The sequence below is a fragment of the Meriones unguiculatus genome, chromosome 4 (genome assembly GCF_030254825.1).
Source record: "Meriones unguiculatus strain TT.TT164.6M chromosome 4, Bangor_MerUng_6.1, whole genome shotgun sequence".
NCBI lineage: Eukaryota > Metazoa > Chordata > Mammalia > Rodentia > Muridae > Meriones > Meriones unguiculatus.
In genome coordinates, this window is record NC_083352.1 from 65,251,488 (window position 1) to 65,275,140 (window position 23,653).

Genomic DNA, 23,653 nt, shown 5'->3' on the forward strand with positions numbered 1-23,653 from the left:
AAACCCACTTCCAATGAAATGACTCCAGAGCACGTAAAAACCCGCTTGCAACGAAATGACTCCAGAGCACTTAAAATACTCGCTTCCAGTTAAATGTCAGAGAAATATGTAAAAACCCGCTTGTAACGAAATGACTCCAGAGTACTTAAAAACCCACTTGCAACGAAATGACTCCAGAGCACTTAAAAAACCCGCTTCCAGTGAAATGTCTGAGAAGTATGTAAAAACCCGCTTCCAATGAAATGACTCCAGAGCACGTAAAAACCCGCTTGCAACGAAATGACTCCAGAGCACTTAAAATACTCGCTTCCAGTTAAATGTCAGAGAAATATGTAAAAACCCGCTTGTAACGAAATGACTCCAGAGCACATAAAAACCCGCTTGCAACGAAATGACTCCAGAGTACTTAAAAACACGCTTGCAACAAAATGCCTACAGAGCACTTAAAAACCCCCTTGCAACGAAATGACTCCAGAGCACTTAAAAACCCGATTGCAACGAAATGACTCCAGAGCACTTAAAAACCCGCTTGCAACGAAATGACTCCAGAGCACTTAAAAACCCGCTTGCAACGAAATGACTCCAGAGCACTTAAAAACCCGCTTGCAACGAAATGACTCCAGAACAATTAAAAACCCGCTTGCAACGAAATGACTCCAGAGCACTTAAAAACCCGCTTGCAACGAAATGACTCCAGAGCACTTAAAAACCCGATTGCAATGAAATGACTCCAGAGCACTTAAAAACCCGCTTGCAACTAAATGACTCCAGAGCACTTAAAAACCCGCGAGCAACGAAATGACTCCAGAGCACTTAAAAACCCGCTTGCAACGAAATGACTCCAGAGCACTTAAAAACCAGCTTACAACGAAATGACTCCAGAGCACTTAAAAACCCGCTTGCAACGAAATGACTCCAGAGCACTTAAAAACCCGCTTGCAACGAAATGAATCCAGAACACTTAAAAATCCGCATGCAACGAAATGACTCCAGTTCACTTAAAAACCCGCTTGCAACGAAATGATTCCAGAGCACTTAAAATACTCGCTTCCAGTTAAATGTCAGAGAAATATGTAAAAACCCGCTTGCAACGAAATGACTCCAGAGCACGTAAAAACCCGCTTGCAACGAAATGACTCCAGAGTACTTAAAAACCCGCTTGCAACGAAATGCCTACAGAGCACTTAAAAAACCCGCTTCCAGTGAAATGTCTGAGAAGTATGTAAAAACCCTCGTGCAACGAAATGACTCCAGAACACGTAAAAACCCGCTTGCAACGAAATGACTCCAGAACACTTAAAAACCCGCTTGCAACGAAATGACTCCAGAGCACTTAAAAATCCGCTTGCAACGAAATCACTCCAGAGCACTAAAAAACCCGCTTGCAACGAAATGACTCCAGAGAACTTAAAAACCCGCTTGCAACGAAATGACTCCAGAGCACTTAAACACCCGCTTGCAACGAAATGACTCCAGAGCACTTAAAAACCCGCTTGCAACGAAATGACTCCAGAGCACTTAAAAACCCGCTTACAACGAAATGCCTTCAGAGCACTTAAAAACCCGCTTGCAACGAAATGACTCCAGAGCACTTAAAAACCCGCTTACAACGAAATGCCTTCAGAGGACTTAAAAACCCGCTTGCAACGAAATGACTCCAGAGCACTTAAAAACCCACTTGCAACGAAATGCCTACAGAGCACTTAAAAAACCCGCTTCCAGTGAAATGTCTGAGAAGTATGTAAAAACCCGCTTGCAACGAAATGACTCCAGAACACGTAAAAACCCGCTTGCAACGAAATAACTCCAGAGCACTTAAAAAAAAGCTTGCAACGAAATGACTCCAGAGCACTTAAAAACCCGCTTGCAACGAAATGACTCCAGAGCACTTAAAAACCCGCTTACAATGAAATGCCTTCAGAGCACTTAAAAACCCGCTTGCAACGAAATGACTCCAGAGTACTTAAAAAACCACTTGCAACGAAATGCCTACAGAGCACTTAAAAAACCCGCTTCCAGTGAAATGTCTGAGAAGTATGTAAAAACCCGCTTGCAACGAAATGACTCCAGAACACGTAAAAACCCGCTTGCAACGAAATGACTCCAGAGCACTTAAAAACACGCTTACAACGAAATGCCTTCAGAGCACTTAAAAACCCGCTTGCAACAAAATGACTCCAGAGCACTTAAAAGCCCGCTTGCAACAAAATGACTCAAGAGCACTTAAAAACCCGCTTGCAACGAAATGACTCCAGAGTACTTAAAAACCCGCTTGCAACGAAATGACTCCAGAGCACTTAAAAACCCGTTTGCAACGAAATGACTCCAGAGCACTTAAAAACCCGCTTGCAACGAAATGACTCCAGAGCACTTAAACACCCGCTTGCAACGAAATGACTCCAGAGCACTTAAAAACCCGCTTGCAACTTAATGACTCCAGAGCACTTAAAAACCCGCGTGCAATGAAATGACTCCAGAACACTTAAAAACCCGCTTGCAACGAAATGACTCCAGAGCACTTAAACACCCGCTTGCAACGAAATGAATCCAGAGCACTTAAAAACCCGCTTGCAACGAAATGACTCCAGAGCACTTAAAAACCCGCTTGCAACGAAATGACTCCAGAGCACTTAAAAACCCGCGTGCAACGAAATGACTCCAGAGTACTTAAAAACCCGCTTGCAACGAAATGACTCCAGAGCACTTAAAAAACCCGCTGCCAGTGAAATATCTGAGAAGTATGTAAAAACCCGCTTCCAATGAAATGACTCCAGAGCACGTAAAAACCCGCTTGTAACGAAATGACTCCAGAGCACTTAAAATACTCGCTTCCAGTTAAATGTCAGAGAAATATGTAAAAACCCACTTGTAACGAAATGCCTTCAGAGCACTTAAAAACCCGCTTGCAACGAAATGACTCCAGAGCACTTAAAAACCCACTTGCAACGAAATGACTCCAGAGCACTTAAAAACCCGCTTGCAACGAAATGACTCCAGAGCACTTAAAAACCCGCTTGCAACGAAATGACTCCAGAACACTTAAAAACCCGCTTGCAACGAAATGACTCCATAGCACTTAAAAACCCGCTTGCAACGAAATGACTCCAGAGCACTTAAAAACCCGCTTGCAACGAAATGACTCCAGAGCACTTAAAACCCGCTTGCAACGAAATGACTCCAGAACACTTAAAAACCCGCTTGCAACGAAATGACTCCAGAGCACTTAAAAACCCGCTTGCAACGAAATGACTCCAGAGCACTTAAAAACCTGCTTGCAACGAAATGACTCCAGAGCACTTAAAAACCCACTTACAACGAAATGCCTTCAGAGCACTTAAAAACCCGCTTGCAACGAAATGACTCCAGAGCACTTAAAAACCCTCTTGCAACGAAATGCCTACAGAGCACTTAAAAAACTCGCTTCCAGTGAAATGTCTGAGAAGTATGTAAAAACCCGCTTGCAACGAAATGACTCCAGAACACGTAAAAACCCGCTTGCAACGAAATAACTCCAGAGCACTTAAAAAAAAGCTTGCAACGAAATGACTCCAGAGCACTTAAAAACCCGCTTGCAACGAAATGACTCCAGAGCACTTAAAAACCCGCTTACAACGAAATGACTTCAGAGCACTTAAAAACCCGATTGCAACGAAATGACTCCACAGTACTTAAAAAACAGCTTGCAACGAAATGCTTAGAGAGCACTTAAAAAACCCGCTTCGAGTGAAATGTCTGAGAAGTATGTAAAAACCCGCTTGCAACGAAATGACTCCAGAACACGTAAAAACCCGCTTGCAACTAAATGACTCAAGAGGACTTAAAAACCCGCTTACAACGAAATGCCTTCAGAGCACTTAAAAACCCGCTTGCATCGAAATGACTCCAGAGCACTTAAAAACCCGCTTGCAACGAAATGACTCCAGAGCACTTAAAAACCCGCTTGCAACGAAATGACTCCAGAGCACTTAAAAACCCGCTTGCAACGAAATGACTCCAGAGCACTTAAAAAACCCGCTGCCAGTGAAATATCTGAGAAGTATGTAAAAACCCGCTTCCAATGAAATGACTCCAGAGCACGTAAAAACCCGCTTGTAACGAAATGACTCCAGAGCACTTAAAATACTCGCTTCCAGTTAAATGTCAGAGAAATATGTAAAAACCCACTTGTAACGAAATGCCTTCAGAGCACTTAAAAACCCGCTTGCAACGGAATGACTCCAGAGCACTTAAAAACCCACTTGCAACGAAATGACTCCAGAGCACTTAAAAACCCGCTTGCAACGAAATGACTCCAGAGCACTTAAAAACCCGCTTGCAACGAAATGACTCCAGAACACTTAAAAACCCGCTTGCAACGAAATGACTCCATAGCACTTAAAAACCCGCTTGCAACGAAATGACTCCAGAGCACTTAAAAACCCGCTTGCAACGAAATGACTCCAGAGCACTTAAAAACCTGCTTGCAACGAAATGACTCCAGAGCACTTAAAAACCCACTTACAACGAAATGCCTTCAGAGCACTTAAAAACCCGCTTGCAACGAAATGACTCCAGAGCACTTAAAAACCCTCTTGCAACGAAATGCCTACAGAGCACTTAAAAAACTCGCTTCCAGTGAAATGTCTGAGAAGTATGTAAAAACCCGCTTGCAACGAAATGACTCCAGAACACGTAAAAACCCGCTTGCAACGAAATAACTCCAGAGCACTTAAAAACCCGCTTACAACGAAATGACTTCAGAGCACTTAAAAACCCGATTGCAACGAAATGACTCCACAGTACTTAAAAAACCGCTTGCAACGAAATGCTTAGAGAGCACTTAAAAAACCCGCTTCGAGTGAAATGTCTGAGAAGTATGCAAAAACCCGCTTGCAACGAAATGACTCCAGAACACGTAAAAACCCGCTTGCAACTAAATGACTCAAGAGGACTTAAAAACCCGCTTACAACGAAATGCCTTCAGAGCACTTAAAAACCCGCTTGCATCGAAATGACTCCAGAGCACTTAAAAACCCGCTTGCAACGAAATGACTCCAGAGCACTTAAAAACCCGCTTGCTACGAAATGACTCCAGAGCACTTAAAAATCCGCTTGCAACGAAATGACTCCAGAGCACTTAAAAACCCGCTTGCAACGAAATGACTCCAGAGCACTTAAAAACCCGCTTGAAACGAAATGACTCCAGAGCACTTAAAAACCCGCTTGCAACGAAATGACTCCAGAGCACTTAAAAACCCGCTTGCAACGAAATGACTCCAGAGCATTTAAAAACCCGCTTGCAACGAAATGACTCCAGAGCACTTAAAAACCCGCTTGCAACGAAATGACTCCAGAGCACTTAAAAACCCGCTCGCAACGAAATGCCTTCAGAGCACTTAAAAACCCGCTTGCAAAGAAATGACTCCAGAACACTTAAAAACCCGTTTGCAACGAAAAGACTCCAGAGCACTTAAAAACCGGTTGCAACGAACTGACTCCAGAGCACTTAAAAACCGGCTTGCAACGAAATGACTCCAGATCACATAAAAAGCCGCTTGCAACGAAATGACTCCAGAGCACTTAAAAACCCGCTTGCAAGAAAATGACTCCAGAGTACTTAAAAACCCGCTTGCAACGAAATGCCTACAGAGCACTTAAAAAACCCGCATCCAGTGAAATGTCTGAGAAGCATGTAAAAACCCGCTTGCAACTAAATGACTCCAGAACACGTAAAAACCCGCTTGCAACTAAATGACTCAAGAGCACTTAAAAACCCGCTTACAACTAAATGCCTTCAGAGCACTTAAAAACCCGCTTGCAACGAAATGACTCCAGAGCACTTAAAAACCACCTTGCAACGAAATGACTCCAGAGCACTTAAAAACCCGCTTGCAACGAAATGACTCCAGAGTACTTAAAAACCGGCTTGCAACGAAATGACTCCAGAGCACTTAAAAACCCGCTTGCAACGAAATGACTCCAGAACACTTAAAAACCCGCTTGCAACGAAATGACTCCAGAACACTTAAAAACCCGTTTGCAACGAAATGACTCCAGAGCACTTAAAAATCCGCTTGCAACGAAATGACTCCAGAGCACTTAAACACCCGCTTGCAACGAAATGACTCCAGAGCACTTAAAAACCCACTTGCAACTTAATGACTCCAGAGCACTTAAAAACCCGCGTGCAACGAAATGACTCCAGAACACTTAAAAACCCGCTTGCAACGAAATGACTCCAGAGCACTTAAACACCCGCTTGAAACGAAATGAATCAAGAGCACTTAAAAACCCGCTTGCAACGAAATGACTCCAGAGCACTTAAAAACCCGCTTGCAACGAAATGACTCCAGAGCACTTAAAAACCCGCGTGCAACGAAATGACTCCAGAGCACTTAAAAAACCCGCTGCCAGTGAAATATCTGAGAAGTATGTAAAAACCCGCTTCCAATGAAATGACTCCAGAGCACGTAAAAACCCGCTTGTAACGAAATGACTCCAGAGCACTTAAAATACTCGCTTCCAGTTAAATGTCAGAGAAATATGTAAAAACCCACTTGTAACGAAATGCCTTCAGAGCACTTAAAAACCCGCTTGCAACGAAATGACTCCAGAGCACTTAAAAACCCACTTGCAACGAAATGACTCCAGAGCACTTAAAAACCCACTCGCAACGAAATGACTCCAGAGCACTTAAAAACCCGCTTGCAACGAAATGACTCCAGAACACTTAAAAACCCGCTTGCAACGAAATGACTCCATAGCACTTAAAAACCCGCTTGCAACGAAATGACTCCAGAGCACTTAAAAACCCGCTTGCAACGAAATGACTCCAGAGCACTTAAAAACCCGCTTGCAACGAAATGACTCCAGAACACTTAAAAACCCGCTTGCAACGAAATGACTCCAGAGCACTTAAAAACCCGCTTGCAACGAAATGACTCCAGAGCACTTAAAAACCTGCTTGCAACGAAATGACTCCAGAGCACTTAAAAACCCACTTACAACGAAATGCCTTCAGAGCACTTAAAAACCCGCTTGCAACGAAATGACTCCAGAGCACTTAAAAACCCTCTTGCAACGAAATGCCTACAGAGCACTTAAAAAACTCGCTTCCAGTGAAATGTCTGAGAAGTATGTAAAAACCCGCTTGCAACGAAATGACTCCAGAACACGTAAAAACCCGCTTGCAACGAAATAACTCCAGAGCACTTAAAAAAAAGCTTGCAACGAAATGACTCCAGAGCACTTAAAAACCCGCTTGCAACGAAATGACTCCAGAGCACTTAAAAACCCGCTTACAACGAAATGACTTCAGAGCACTTAAAAACCAGATTGCAACGAAATGACTCCACAGTACTTAAAAAACCGCTTGCAACGAAATGCCTAGAGAGCACTTAAAAAACCCGCTTCGAGTGAAATGTCTGAGAAGTATGTAAAAACCCGCTTGCAACGAAATGACTCCAGAACACGTAAAAACCCGCTTGCAACTAAATGACTCAAGAGGACTTAAAAACCCGCTTACAACGAAATGCCTTCAGAGCACTTAAAAACCCGCTTGCAACGAAATGACTCCAGAGCACTTAAAAACCCGCTTGCAACGAAATGACTCCAGAGCACTTAAAAACCCGCTTGCAACGAAATGACTCCAGAGCACTTAAAAACCCGCTTGCAACGAAATGACTCCAGAGCACTTAAAAACCCGCTTGCAACGAAATGACTCCAGAGCATTTAAAAACCCGCTTGCAACGAAATGACTCCAGAGCACTTAAAAACCCGCTTGCAATGAAATGACTCCAGAGCATTTAAAAACCCGCTCGCAACGAAATGCCTTCAGAGCACTTAAAAACCCGCTTGCAAAGAAATGACTCCAGAACACTTAAAAACCCGCTTGCAACGAAAAGACTCCAGAGCACTTAAAAACCGGTTGCAACGAACTGACTCCAGAGCACTTAAAAACCCGCTTGCAACGAAATGACTCCAGATCACATAAAAAGCCGCTTGCAACGAAATGACTCCAGAGCACTTAAAAACCCGCTTGCAACAAAATGACTCCAGAGTACTTAAAAACCCGCTTGCAACGAAATGCCTACAGAGCACTTAAAAAACCCGCATCCAGTGAAATGTCTGAGAAGCATGTAAAAACCCGCTTGCAACTAAATGACTCCAGAACACGTAAAAACCCGCTTGCAACTAAATGACTCAAGAGCACTTAAAAACCCGCTTACAACTAAATGCCTTCAGAGCACTTAAAAACCCGCTTGCAACGAAATGACTCCAGAGCACTTAAAAACCACCTTGCAACGAAATGACTCCAGAGCACTTAAAAACCCGCTTGCAACGAAATGACTCCAGAGTACTTAAAAACCGGCTTGCAACGAAATGACTCCAGAGCACTTAAAAACCCGCTTGCAACGAAATGACTCCAGAACACTTAAAAACCCGCTTGCAACGAAATGACTCCAGAGCACTTAAAAACCCGCTTGCAACGAAATGACTCCAGTTCACTTAAAAACCCGCTTGCAACGAAATGACTCCAGAACACTTAAAAACCCGCTTGCAACGAAATGACTCCAGTTCACTTAAAAACCCGCTTCCAGTGAAATGTCTGAGAAGTATGTAAAAACCCGCTTCCAATGAAATGACTCCAGAGCACGTAAAAACCCGCTTGCAACGAAATGACTCCAGAGCACTTAAAATACTCGCTTCCAGTTAAATGTCAGAGAAATATGTAAAAACCCGCTTGTAACGAAATGACTCCAGAGTACTTAAAAACCCACTTGCAACGAAATGACTCCAGAGCACTTAAAAAACCCGCTTCCAGTGAAATGTCTGAGAAGTATGTAAAAACCCGCTTCCAATGAAATGACTCCAGAGCACGTAAAAACCCGCTTGCAACGAAATGACTCCAGAGCACTTAAAATACTCGCTTCCAGTTAAATGTCAGAGAAATATGTAAAAACCCGCTTGTAACGAAATGACTCCAGAGCACATAAAAACCCGCTTGCAACGAAATGACTCCAGAGTACTTAAAAACACGCTTGCAACAAAATGCCTACAGAGCACTTAAAAACCCGCTTGCAACGAAATGACTCCAGAGCACTTAAAAACCCGATTGCAACGAAATGACTCCAGAGCACTTAAAAACCCGCTTGCAACGAAATGACTCCAGAGCACTTAAAAACCCGCTTGCAACGAAATGACTCCAGAGCACTTAAAAACCCGCTTGCAACGAAATGACTCCAGAACACTTAAAAACCCGCTTGCAACGAAATGACTCCAGAGCACTTAAAAACCCGCTTGCAACGAAATGACTCCAGAGCACTTAAAAACCCGATTGCAATGAAATGACTCCAGAGCACTTAAAAACCCGCTTGCAACTAAATGACTCCAGAGCACTTAAAAACCCGCTAGCAACGAAATGACTCCAGAGCACTTAAAAACCCGCTTGCAACGAAATGACTCCAGAGCACTTAAAAACCCGCTAGCAACGAAATGACTCCAGAGCACTTAAAAACCCGCTTGCAACGAAATGACTCCAGAGCACTTAAAAACCAGCTTACAACGAAATGACTCCAGAGCACTTAAAAACCCGCTTGCAACGAAATGACTCCAGAGCACTTAAAAACCCGCTTGCAACGAAATGAATCCAGAACACTTAAAAATCCGCATGCAACGAAATGACTCCAGTTCACTTAAAAACCCGCTTGCAACGAAATGATTCCAGAGCACTTAAAATACTCGCTTCCAGTTAAATGTCAGAGAAATATGTAAAAACCCGCTTGCAACGAAATGACTCCAGAGCACGTAAAAACCCGCTTGCAACGAAATGACTCCAGAGTACATAAAAACCCGCTTGCAACGAAATGCCTACAGAGCACTTAAAAAACCCGCTTCCAGTGAAATGTCTGAGAAGTATGTAAAAACCCTCGTGCAACGAAATGACTCCAGAACACGTAAAAACCCGCTTGCAACGAAATGACTCCAGAACACTTAAAAACCCGCTTGCAACGAAATGACTCCAGAGCACTTAAAAATCCGCTTGCAACGAAATCACTCCAGAGCACTAAAAAACCCGCTTGCAACGAAATGACTCCAGAGAACTTAAAAACCCGCTTGCAACGAAATGACTCCAGAGCACTTAAACACCCGCTTGCAACGAAATGACTCCAGAGCACTTAAAAACCCGCTTGCAACGAAATGACTCCAGAGCACTTAAAAACCCGCTTACAACGAAATGCCTTCAGAGCACTTAAAAACCCGCTTGCAACGAAATGACTCCAGAGCACTTAAAAACCCGCTTACAACGAAATGCCTTCAGAGGACTTAAAAACCCGCTTGCAACGAAATGACTCCAGAGCACTTAAAAACCCACTTGCAACGAAATGCCTACAGAGCACTTAAAAAACCCGCTTCCAGTGAAATGTCTGAGAAGTATGTAAAAACCCGCTTGCAACGAAATGACTCCAGAACACGTAAAAACCCGCTTGCAACGAAATAACTCCAGAGCACTTAAAAACCCGCTTACAACGAAATGCCTTCAGAGCACTTAAAAACCCGCTTGCAACGAAATGACTCCAGAGCACTTAAAAACCCGCTTACAACGAAATGCCTTCAGAGGACTTAAAAACCCGCTTGCAACGAAATGACTCCAGAGCACTTAAAAACCCACTTGCAACGAAATGCCTACAGAGCACTTAAAAAACCCGCTTCCAGTGAAATGTCTGAGAAGTATGTAAAAACCCGCTTGCAACGAAATGACTCCAGAACACGTAAAAACCCGCTTGCAACGAAATAACTCCAGAGCACTTAAAAAAAAGCTTGCAACGAAATGACTCCAGAGCACTTAAAAACCCGCTTGCAACGAAATGACTCCAGAGCACTTAAAAACCCGCTTACAATGAAATGCCTTCAGAGCACTTAAAAACCCGCTTGCAACGAAATGACTCCAGAGTACTTAAAAAACCACTTGCAACGAAATGCCTACAGAGCACTTAAAAAACCCGCTTCCAGTGAAATGTCTGAGAAGTATGTAAAAACCCGCTTGCAACGAAATGACTCCAGAACACGTAAAAACCCGCTTGCAACGAAATGACTCCAGAGCACTTAAAAACCCGCTTGCAACGAAATGACTCCAGAGTACTTAAAAACCCGCTTGCAACGAAATGACTCCAGAGCACTTAAAAACCCGTTTGCAACGAAATGACTCCAGAGCACTTAAAAACCCGCTTGCAACGAAATGACTCCAGAGCACTTAAACACCCGCTTGCAACGAAATGACTCCAGAGCACTTAAAAACCCGCTTGCAACTTAATGACTCCAGAGCACTTAAAAACCCGCGTGCAATGAAATGACTCCAGAACACTTAAAAACCCGCTTGCAACGAAATGACTCCAGAGCACTTAAACACCCGCTTGCAACGAAATGAATCCAGAGCACTTAAAAACCCGCTTGCAACGAAATGACTCCAGAGCACTTAAAAACCCGCTTGCAACGAAATGACTCCAGAGCACTTAAAAACCCGCGTGCAACGAAATGACTCCAGAGTACTTAAAAACCCGCTTGCAACGAAATGACTCCAGAGCACTTAAAAAACCCGCTGCCAGTGAAATATCTGAGAAGTATGTAAAAACCCGCTTCCAATGAAATGACTCCAGAGCACGTAAAAACCCGCTTGTAACGAAATGACTCCAGAGCACTTAAAATACTCGCTTCCAGTTAAATATCAGAGAAATATGTAAAAACCCACTTGTAACGAAATGCCTTCAGAGCACTTAAAAACCCGCTTGCAACGAAATGACTCCAGAGCACTTAAAAACCCACTTGCAACGAAATGACTCCAGAGCACTTAAAAACCCGCTTGCAACGAAATGACTCCAGAGCACTTAAAAACCCGCTTGCAACGAAATGACTCCAGAACACTTAAAAACCCGCTTGCAACGAAATGACTCCATAGCACTTAAAAACCCGCTTGCAACGAAATGACTCCAGAGCACTTAAAAACCCGCTTGCAACGAAATGACTCCAGAGCACTTAAAACCCGCTTGCAACGAAATGACTCCAGAACACTTAAAAACCCGCTTGCAACGAAATGACTCCAGAGCACTTAAAAACCCGCTTGCAACGAAATGACTCCAGAGCACTTAAAAACCTGCTTGCAACGAAATGACTCCAGAGCACTTAAAAACCCACTTACAACGAAATGCCTTCAGAGCACTTAAAAACCCGCTTGCAACGAAATGACTCCAGAGCACTTAAAAACCCTCTTGCAACGAAATGCCTACAGAGCACTTAAAAAACTCGCTTCCAGTGAAATGTCTGAGAAGTATGTAAAAACCCGCTTGCAACGAAATGACTCCAGAACACGTAAAAACCCGCTTGCAACGAAATAACTCCAGAGCACTTAAAAAAAAGCTTGCAACGAAATGACTCCAGAGCACTTAAAAACCCGCTTGCAACGAAATGACTCCAGAGCACTTAAAAACCCGCTTACAACGAAATGACTTCAGAGCACTTAAAAACCCGATTGCAACGAAATGACTCCACAGTACTTAAAAAACAGCTTGCAACGAAATGCTTAGAGAGCACTTAAAAAACCCGCTTCGAGTGAAATGTCTGAGAAGTATGTAAAAACCCGCTTGCAACGAAATGACTCCAGAACACGTAAAAACCCGCTTGCAACTAAATGACTCAAGAGGACTTAAAAACCCGCTTACAACGAAATGCCTTCAGAGCACTTAAAAACCCGCTTGCATCGAAATGACTCCAGAGCACTTAAAAACCCGCTTGCAACGAAATGACTCCAGAGCACTTAAAAACCCGCTTGCAACGAAATGACTCCAGAGCACTTAAAAACCCGCTTGCAACGAAATGACTCCAGAGCACTTAAAAAACCCGCTGCCAGTGAAATATCTGAGAAGTATGTAAAAACCCGCTTCCAATGAAATGACTCCAGAGCACGTAAAAACCCGCTTGTAACGAAATGACTCCAGAGCACTTAAAATACTCGCTTCCAGTTAAATGTCAGAGAAATATGTAAAAACCCACTTGTAACGAAATGCCTTCAGAGCACTTAAAAACCCGCTTGCAACGGAATGACTCCAGAGCACTTAAAAACCCACTTGCAACGAAATGACTCCAGAGCACTTAAAAACCCGCTTGCAACGAAATGACTCCAGAGCACTTAAAAACCCGCTTGCAACGAAATGACTCCAGAACACTTAAAAACCCGCTTGCAACGAAATGACTCCATAGCACTTAAAAACCCGCTTGCAACGAAATGACTCCAGAGCACTTAAAAACCCGCTTGCAACGAAATGACTCCAGAGCACTTAAAAACCCGCTTGCAACGAAATGACTCCAGAACACTTAAAAACCCGCTTGCAACGAAATGACTCCAGAGCACTTAAAAACCCGCTTGCAACGAAATGACTCCAGAGCACTTAAAAACCTGCTTGCAACGAAATGACTCCAGAGCACTTAAAAACCCACTTACAACGAAATGCCTTCAGAGCACTTAAAAACCCGCTTGCAACGAAATGACTCCAGAGCACTTAAAAACCCTCTTGCAACGAAATGCCTACAGAGCACTTAAAAAACTCGCTTCCAGTGAAATGTCTGAGAAGTATGTAAAAACCCGCTTGCAACGAAATGACTCCAGAACACGTAAAAACCCGCTTGCAACGAAATAACTCCAGAGCACTTAAAAACCCGCTTACAACGAAATGACTTCAGAGCACTTAAAAACCCGATTGCAACGAAATGACTCCACAGTACTTAAAAAACCGCTTGCAACGAAATGCTTAGAGAGCACTTAAAAAACCCGCTTCGAGTGAAATGTCTGAGAAGTATGCAAAAACCCGCTTGCAACGAAATGACTCCAGAACACGTAAAAACCCGCTTGCAACTAAATGACTCAAGAGGACTTAAAAACCCGCTTACAACGAAATGCCTTCAGAGCACTTAAAAACCCGCTTGCATCGAAATGACTCCAGAGCACTTAAAAACCCGCTTGCAACGAAATGACTCCAGAGCACTTAAAAACCCGCTTGCAACGAAATGACTCCAGAGCACTTAAAAATCCGCTTGCAACGAAATGACTCCAGAGCACTTAAAAACCCGCTTGCAACGAAATGACTCCAGAGCACTTAAAAACCCGCTTGAAACGAAATGACTCCAGAGCACTTAAAAACCCGCTTGCAACGAAATGACTCCAGAGCACTTAAAAACCCGCTTGCAACGAAATGACTCCAGAGCATTTAAAAACCCGCTTGCAACGAAATGACTCCAGAGCACTTAAAAACCCGCTTGCAACGAAATGACTCCAGAGCACTTAAAAACCCGCTCGCAACGAAATGCCTTCAGAGCACTTAAAAACCCGCTTGCAAAGAAATGACTCCAGAACACTTAAAAACCCGTTTGCAACGAAAAGACTCCAGAGCACTTAAAAACCGGTTGCAACGAACTGACTCCAGAGCACTTAAAAACCGGCTTGCAACGAAATGACTCCAGATCACATAAAAAGCCGCTTGCAACGAAATGACTCCAGAGCACTTAAAAACCCGCTTGCAAGAAAATGACTCCAGAGTACTTAAAAACCCGCTTGCAACGAAATGCCTACAGAGCACTTAAAAAACCCGCATCCAGTGAAATGTCTGAGAAGCATGTAAAAACCCGCTTGCAACTAAATGACTCCAGAACACGTAAAAACCCGCTTGCAACTAAATGACTCAAGAGCACTTAAAAACCCGCTTACAACTAAATGCCTTCAGAGCACTTAAAAACCCGCTTGCAACGAAATGACTCCAGAGCACTTAAAAACCACCTTGCAACGAAATGACTCCAGAGCACTTAAAAACCCGCTTGCAACGAAATGACTCCAGAGTACTTAAAAACCGGCTTGCAACGAAATGACTCCAGAGCACTTAAAAACCCGCTTGCAACGAAATGACTCCAGAACACTTAAAAACCCGCTTGCAACGAAATGACTCCAGAACACTTAAAAACCCGTTTGCAACGAAATGACTCCAGAGCACTTAAAAATCCGCTTGCAACGAAATGACTCCAGAGCACTTAAACACCCGCTTGCAACGAAATGACTCCAGAGCACTTAAAAACCCACTTGCAACTTAATGACTCCAGAGCACTTAAAAACCCGCGTGCAACGAAATGACTCCAGAACACTTAAAAACCCGCTTGCAACGAAATGACTCCAGAGCACTTAAACACCCGCTTGAAACGAAATGAATCAAGAGCACTTAAAAACCCGCTTGCAACGAAATGACTCCAGAGCACTTAAAAACCCGCTTGCAACGAAATGACTCCAGAGCACTTAAAAACCCGCGTGCAACGAAATGACTCCAGAGCACTTAAAAAACCCGCTGCCAGTGAAATATCTGAGAAGTATGTAAAAACCCGCTTCCAATGAAATGACTCCAGAGCACGTAAAAACCCGCTTGTAACGAAATGACTCCAGAGCACTTAAAATACTCGCTTCCAGTTAAATGTCAGAGAAATATGTAAAAACCCACTTGTAACGAAATGCCTTCAGAGCACTTAAAAACCCGCTTGCAACGAAATGACTCCAGAGCACTTAAAAACCCACTTGCAACGAAATGACTCCAGAGCACTTAAAAACCCGCTCGCAACGAAATGACTCCAGAGCACTTAAAAACCCGCTTGCAACGAAATGACTCCAGAACACTTAAAAACCCGCTTGCAACGAAATGACTCCATAGCACTTAAAAACCCGCTTGCAACGAAATGACTCCAGAGCACTTAAAAACCCGCTTGCAACGAAATGACTCCAGAGCACTTAAAAACCCGCTTGCAACGAAATGACTCCAGAACACTTAAAAACCCGCTTGCAACGAAATGACTCCAGAGCACTTAAAAACCCGCTTGCAACGAAATGACTCCAGAGCACTTAAAAACCTGCTTGCAACGAAATGACTCCAGAGCACTTAAAAACCCACTTACAACGAAATGCCTTCAGAGCACTTAAAAACCCGCTTGCAACGAAATGACTCCAGAGAACTTAAAAACCCTCTTGCAACGAAATGCCTACAGAGCACTTAAAAAACTCGCTTCCAGTGAAATGTCTGAGAAGTATGTAAAAACCCGCTTGCAACGAAATGACTCCAGAACACGTAAAAACCCGCTTGCAACGAAATAACTCCAGAGCACTTAAAAAAAAGCTTGCAACGAAATGACTCCAGAGCACTTAAAAACCCGCTTGCAACGAAATGACTCCAGAGCACTTAAAAACCCGCTTACAACGAAATGACTTCAGAGCACTTAAAAACCAGATTGCAACGAAATGACTCCACAGTACTTAAAAAACCGCTTGCAACGAAATGCCTAGAGAGCACTTAAAAAACCCGCTTCGAGTGAAATGTCTGAGAAGTATGTAAAAACCCGCTTGCAACGAAATGACTCCAGAACACGTAAAAACCCGCTTGCAACTAAATGACTCAAGAGGACTTAAAAACCCGCTTACAACGAAATGCCTTCAGAGCACTTAAAAACCCGCTTGCAACGAAATGACTCCAGAGCACTTAAAAACCCGCTTGCAACGAAATGACTCCAGAGCACTTAAAAACCCGCTTGCAACGAAATGACTCCAGAGCACTTAAAAACCCGCTTGCAACGAAATGACTCCAGAGCACTTAAAAACCCGCTTGCAACGAAATGACTCCAGAGCATTTAAAAACCCGCTTGCAACGAAATGACTCCAGAGCACTTAAAAACCCGCTTGCAACGAAATGACTCCAGAGCATTTAAAAACCCGCTCGCAACGAAATGCCTTCAGAGCACTTAAAAACCCGCTTGCAAAGAAATGACTCCAGAACACTTAAAAACCCGCTTGCAACGAAAAGACTCCAGAGCACTTAAAAACCGGTTGCAACGAACTGACTCCAGAGCACTTAAAAACCCGCTTGCAACGAAATGACTCCAGATCACATAAAAAGCCGCTTGCAACGAAATGACTCCAGAGCACTTAAAAACCCGCTTGCAACAAAATGACTCCAGAGTACTTAAAAACCCGCTTGCAACGAAATGCCTACAGAGCACTTAAAAAACCCGCATCCAGTGAAATGTCTGAGAAGCATGTAAAAACCCGCTTGCAACTAAATGACTCCAGAACACGTAAAAACCCGCTTGCAACTAAATGACTCAAGAGCACTTAAAAACCCGCTTACAACTAAATGCCTTCAGAGCACTTAAAAACCCGCTTGCAACGAAATGACTCCAGAGCACTTAAAAACCACCTTGCAACGAAATGACTCCAGAGCACTTAAAAACCCGCTTGCAACGAAATGACTCCAGAGTACTTAAAAACCGGCTTGCAACGAAATGACTCCAGAGCACTTAAAAACCCGCTTGCAACGAAATGACTCCAGAACACTTAAAAACCCGCTTGCAACGAAATGACTCCAGAGCACTTAAAAACCCGCTTGCAACGAAATGACTCCAGTTCACTTAAAAACCCGCTTGCAACGAAATGACTCCAGAACACTTAAAAACCCGCTTGCAACGAAATGACTCCAGTTCACTTAAAAACCCGCTTCCAGTGAAATGTCTGAGAAGTATGTAAAAACCCGCTTCCAATGAAATGACTCCAGAGCACGTAAAAACCCGCTTGCAACGAAATGACTCCAGAGCACTTAAAATACTCGCTTCCAGTTAAATGTCAGAGAAATATGTAAAAACCCGCTTGTAACGAAATGACTCCAGAGTACTTAAAAACCCACTTGCAACGAAATGACTCCAGAGCACTTAAAAAACCCGCTTCCAGTGAAATGTCTGAGAAGTATGTAAAAACCCGCTTCCAATGAAATGACTCCAGAGCACGTAAAAACCCGCTTGCAACGAAATGACTCCAGAGCACTTAAAATACTCGCTTCCAGTTAAATGTCAGAGAAATATGTAAAAACCCGCTTGTAACGAAATGACTCCAGAGCACATAAAAACCCGCTTGCAACGAAATGACTCCAGAGTACTTAAAAACACGCTTGCAACAAAATGCCTACAGAGCACTTAAAAACCCGCTTGCAACGAAATGACTCCAGAGCACTTAAAAACCCGATTGCAACGAAATGACTCCAGAGCACTTAAAAACCCGCTTGCAACGAAATGACTCCAGAGCACTTAAAAACCCGCTTGCAACGAAATGACTCCAGAGCACTTAAAAACCCGATTGCAACGAAATGACTCCAGAGCACTTAAAAACCCGCTAGCAACGAAATGACTCCAGAGCACTTAAAAACCCGATTGCAATGAAATGACTCCAGAGCACTTAAAAACCCGCTTGCAACTAAATGACTCCAGAGCACTTAAAAACCCGCTAGCAACGAAATGACTCCAGAGCACTTAAAAACCCGCTTGCAACGAAATGACTCCAGAGCACTTAAAAACCCGCTAGCAACGAAATGACTCCAGAGCACTTAAAAACCCGCTTGCAACGAAATGACTCCAGAGCACTTAAAAACCAGCTTACAACGAAATGACTCCAGAGCACTTAAAAACCCGCTTGCAACGAAATGACTCCAGAGCACTTAAAAACCCGCTTGCAACGAAATGAATCCAGAACACTTAAAAATCCGCATGCAACGAAATGACTCCAGTTCACTTAAAAACCCGCTTGCAACGAAATGATTCCAGAGCACTTAAAATACTCGCTTCCAGTTAAATGTCAGAGAAATATGTAAAAACCCGCTTGCAACGAAATGACTCCAGAGCACGTAAAAACCCGCTTGCAACGAAATGACTCCAGAGTACATAAAAACCCGCTTGCAACGAAATGCCTACAGAGCACTTAAAAAACCCGCTTCCAGTGAAATGTCTGAGAAGTATGTAAAAACCCTCGTGCAACGAAATGACTCCAGAACACGTAAAAACCCGCTTGCAACGAAATGACTCCAGAACACTTAAAAACCCGCTTGCAACGAAATGACTCCAGAGCACTTAAAAATCCGCTTGCAACGAAATCACTCCAGAGCACTAAAAAACCCGCTTGCAACGAAATGACTCCAGAGAACTTAAAAACCCGCTTGCAACGAAATGACTCCAGAGCACTTAAACACCCGCTTGCAACGAAATGACTCCAGAGCACTTAAAAACCCGCTTGCAACGAAATGACTCCAGAGCACTTAAAAACCCGCTTACAACGAAATGCCTTCAGAGCACTTAAAAACCCGCTTGCAACGAAATGACTCCAGAGCACTTAAAAACCCGCTTACAACGAAATGCCTTCAGAGGACTTAAAAACCCGCTTGCAACGAAATGACTCCAGAGCACTTAAAAACCCACTTGCAACGAAATGCCTACAGAGCACTTAAAAAACCCGCTTCCAGTGAAATGTCTGAGAAGTATGTAAAAACCCGCTTGCAACGAAATGACTCCAGAACACGTAAAAACCCGCTTGCAACGAAATAACTCCAGAGCACTTAAAAAAAAGCTTGCAACGAAATGACTCCAGAGCACTTAAAAACCCGCTTGCAACGAAATGACTCCAGAGCACTTAAAAACCCGCTTACAACGAAATGCCTTCAGAGCACTTAAAAACCCGCTTGCAACGAAATGACTCCAGAGTACTTAAAAAACCACTTGCAACGAAATGCCTACAGAGCACTTAAAAAACCCGCTTCCAGTGAAATGTCTGAGAAGTATGTAAAAACCCGCTTGCAACGAAATGACTCCAGAACACGTAAAAACCCGCTTGCAACGAAATGACTCCAGAGCACTTAAAAACACGCTTACAACGAAATGCCTTCAGAGCACTTAAAAACCCGCTTGCAACGAAATGACTGCAGAGCACTTAAAAACCCGCTTACAACGAAATGACTCCAGAGCACTTAAAAACCCGCTTGCAACGAAATGACTCCAGAGCACTTAAAAACCCGCTTGCAACGAAATGCCTTCAGAGCACTTAAAAACCGGCTTCCAACGAAATGACTCCAGAGCACTTAAAAACCCGCTTGCAACGAAATGACTCCAGAGCACTTAAAAACCCGCTTGCAACGAAATGAATCCAGAACTCTTAAAAACCCGCATGCAACGAAATGACTCCAGTTCACATAAAAACCCGCTTGCAACGAAATGACTCCAGAGCACTTAAAATACTCGATTCCAGTTAAATGTCAGAGAAATATGTAAAAACCCGCTTGCAACGAAATGACTCCAGAGCACGTAAAAACCCGCTTGCAACGAAATGACTCCAGAGTACTTAAAGACCCGCTTGCAACGAAATGCCTACAGAGCACTTAAAAAACCCGCTTCCAGTGAAATGTCTGAGAAGTATGTAAAAACCCGCTTGCAACGAAATGACTCCAGAACACGTAAAAACCCGCTTGCAACGAAATGACTCCAGATCACTTAAAAACCCGCTTGCAACGAAATGACTCCAGAGCACTTAAAAATCCGCTTGCAACGAAATCACTCCAGAGCACTAAAAAAACCGCTTGCAACGAAATGACTCCAGAGAACTTAAAAACCCGCTTGCAACGAAATGACTCCAGAGCACTTAAACACCCGCTTGCAACAAAATGACTCCAGAGCACTTAAAAACCCGCTTGCAACGAAATGACTCCAGTGCACTTAAAAACCCGCTTGCAACGAAATGACTCCAGAGCACTTAAAAAACCCGCTTCCAGTGAAATGTCTGAGAAGTATGTAAAAACCCGCTTGCAACGAAATGACTCCAGAACACGTAAAAACCCGCTTGCAACGAAATGACTCCAGAGCACTTAAAAACCCGCTTACAACGAAATGCCTTCAGAGCACTTAAAAACTCGCTTGCAACGAAATGACTCCAGAGTACTTAAAAAACCGCTTGCAACGAAATGCCTACAGAGCACTTAAAAAACCCGCTTCCAGTGAAATGTCTGAGAAGTATGTAAAAACCCGCTTGCAACGAAATGACTCCAGAACACGTAAAAACCCGCTTGCAACGAAATGACTCAAGAGCACTTAAAAACCCGCTTGCAACGAAATGACTCCAGAGTACTTAAAAACCCGCTTGCAACGAAATGATTCCAGAGCACTTAAACACCCGCCTGCAATGAAATGACTCCAGAGCACTTAAACACCCGCTTGCAACGAAATGACTCAAGAGCACTTAAAAACCCGCTTGCAACGAAATGACTCCAGAACACGTAAAAACCCGCTTGCAACGAAATGACTCAAGAGCACTTAAAAACCCGCTTGCAACGAAATGACTCCAGAGCACTTAAACACCCGCTTGCAATGAAATGACTCCAGAGCACTTAAAAACCCGCTTGCAACGAAATGACTCCAGAGCACTTAAAAACCCGCGTGCAACGAAATGACTCCAGAGTACTTAAAAAACCGCTTGCAACGAAATGACTCCAGAGCACTTAAAAAACCCGCTTCCAGTGAAATGTCTGAGAAGTATGTAAAAACCCGCTTCCAATGAAATGACTCCAGAGCACGTAAAAACCCGCTTGCAACGAAATGACTCCAGAGCACTTAAAAACCCGCTTGCAACGAAATGACTCCATAGCAATTAAAAACCCGCTTGCAACGAAATGACTCCAGAGCACTTAAAAAACCCGCTTCCAGTTAAATGTCAGAGAAGTATGTAAAAACCCGCTTGCAACGAAATGACTCCAGAGCACGTAAAAACCCGCTTGCAACGAAATGACTCCAGAGTACTTAAAAACCTGCTTGCAACGAAATGCCTCCAAAGCACTTAAAAAAAACGCTTCCAGTGAAATGTCTGAGAAGTATCTAAAAACCCGATTGCAACGAAATGACTCCAGAACACGTAAAAACCCGCTTGCAATGAAATGAATCCGGAGCACTTAAAAACCCGCTTACAACGAAATGCCTTCTGAGCACTTAAAAACCCGCTTGCAACGAAATGACTCCAGAACACTTAAAAACCCGCTTGCAACGAAAAGACTCCAGAGCACTTAAAAACCTGCTTGCAACGAAATGACTCCAGAGCACTTAAAAACCTGCTTGCAACGAAATGACTCCAGAGCACTTAAAAACCCGCTTGCAACGAAATGACTCCAGAGCACGTAAAAACTCGCTTGCAACGAAATGACTCCAGAGCACTTACAAACCGGTTTGCAATGAAATGACACCAGAGCACTTAAAACCCTCTTGCAACGAAATGACTCCAGAGTACTTAAAAATCCGCTTGCAACGAAATGACTCCTGAACACTTAAAAACCCGCTTGCAACGAAATGACTCCAGAGTACTGAAAAATCCGCTTGCAACGAAATGACTCCAGAGTACTTAAAAAACCCGCTTCCAGTGAAATGTCTGAGAAGTATGTAAAAACCCTCGTGCAACGAAATGACTCCAGAACACGTAAAAACCCGCTTGCAACGAAATGACTCCAGAACACTTAAAATCCCGCTTGCAACGAAATGACTCCAGAGCACTTAAAAATCCGCTTGCAACGAAATCACTCCAGAGCACTAAAAAACCCGCTTGCAACGAAATGACTCCAGAGAACTTAAAAACCCGCTTGCAACGAAATGACTCCAGAGCACTTAAACACCCGCTTGCAACGAAATGACTCCAGAGCACTTAAAAACCCGCTTGCAACGAAATGACTCCAGAGCACTTAAAAACCCGCTTACAACGAAATGCCTTCAGAGCACTTAAAAACCCGCTTGCAACGAAATGACTCCAGAGCACTTAAAAACCCGCTTACAACGAAATGCCTTCAGAGGACTTAAAAACCCGCTTGCAACGAAATGACTCCAGAGCACTTAAAAACCCACTTGCAACGAAATGCCTACAGAGCACTTAAAAAACCCGCTTCCAGTGAAATGTCTGAGAAGTATGTAAAAACCCGCTTGCAACGAAATGACTCCAGAACACGTAAAAACCCGCTTGCAACGAAATAACTCCAGAGCACTTAAAAAAAAGCTTGCAACGAAATGACTCCAGAGCACTTAAAAACCCGCTTGCAACGAAATGACTCCAGAGCACTTAAAAACCCGCTTACAATGAAATGCCTTCAGAGCACTTAAAAACCCGCTTGCAACGAAATGACTCCAGAGTACTTAAAAAACCACTTGCAACGAAATGCCTACAGAGCACTTAAAAACCCGCTTCCAGTGAAATGTCTGAGAAGTATGTAAAAACCCGCTTGCAACGAAATGACTCCAGAACACGTAAAAACCCGCTTGCAACGAAATGACTCCAGAGCACTTAAAAACACGCTTACAACGAAATGCCTTCAGAGCACTTAAAAACCCGCTTGCAACGAAATGACTCCAGAGCACTTAAAAACCCGCTTACAACGAAATGACTCCAGAGCACTTAAAAACCCGCTTGCAACGAAATGACTCCAGAGCACTTAAAAACCCGCTTGCAACGAAATGCCTTCAGAGCACTTAAAAACCGGCTTCCAACGAAATGACTCCAGAGCACTTAAAAACCCGCTTGCAACGAAATGACTCCAGAGCACTTAAAAACCCGCTTGCAACGAAATGAATCCAGAACACTTAAAAACCCGCATGCAACGAAATGACTCCAGTTCACTTAAAAACCCGCTTGCAACGTATTGACTCCAGAGCACTTAAAATACTCGATTCCAGTTAAATGTCAGAGAAATATGTAAAAACCCGCTTGCAACGAAATGACTCCAGAGCACGTAAAAACCCGCTTGCAACGAAATGACTCCAGAGT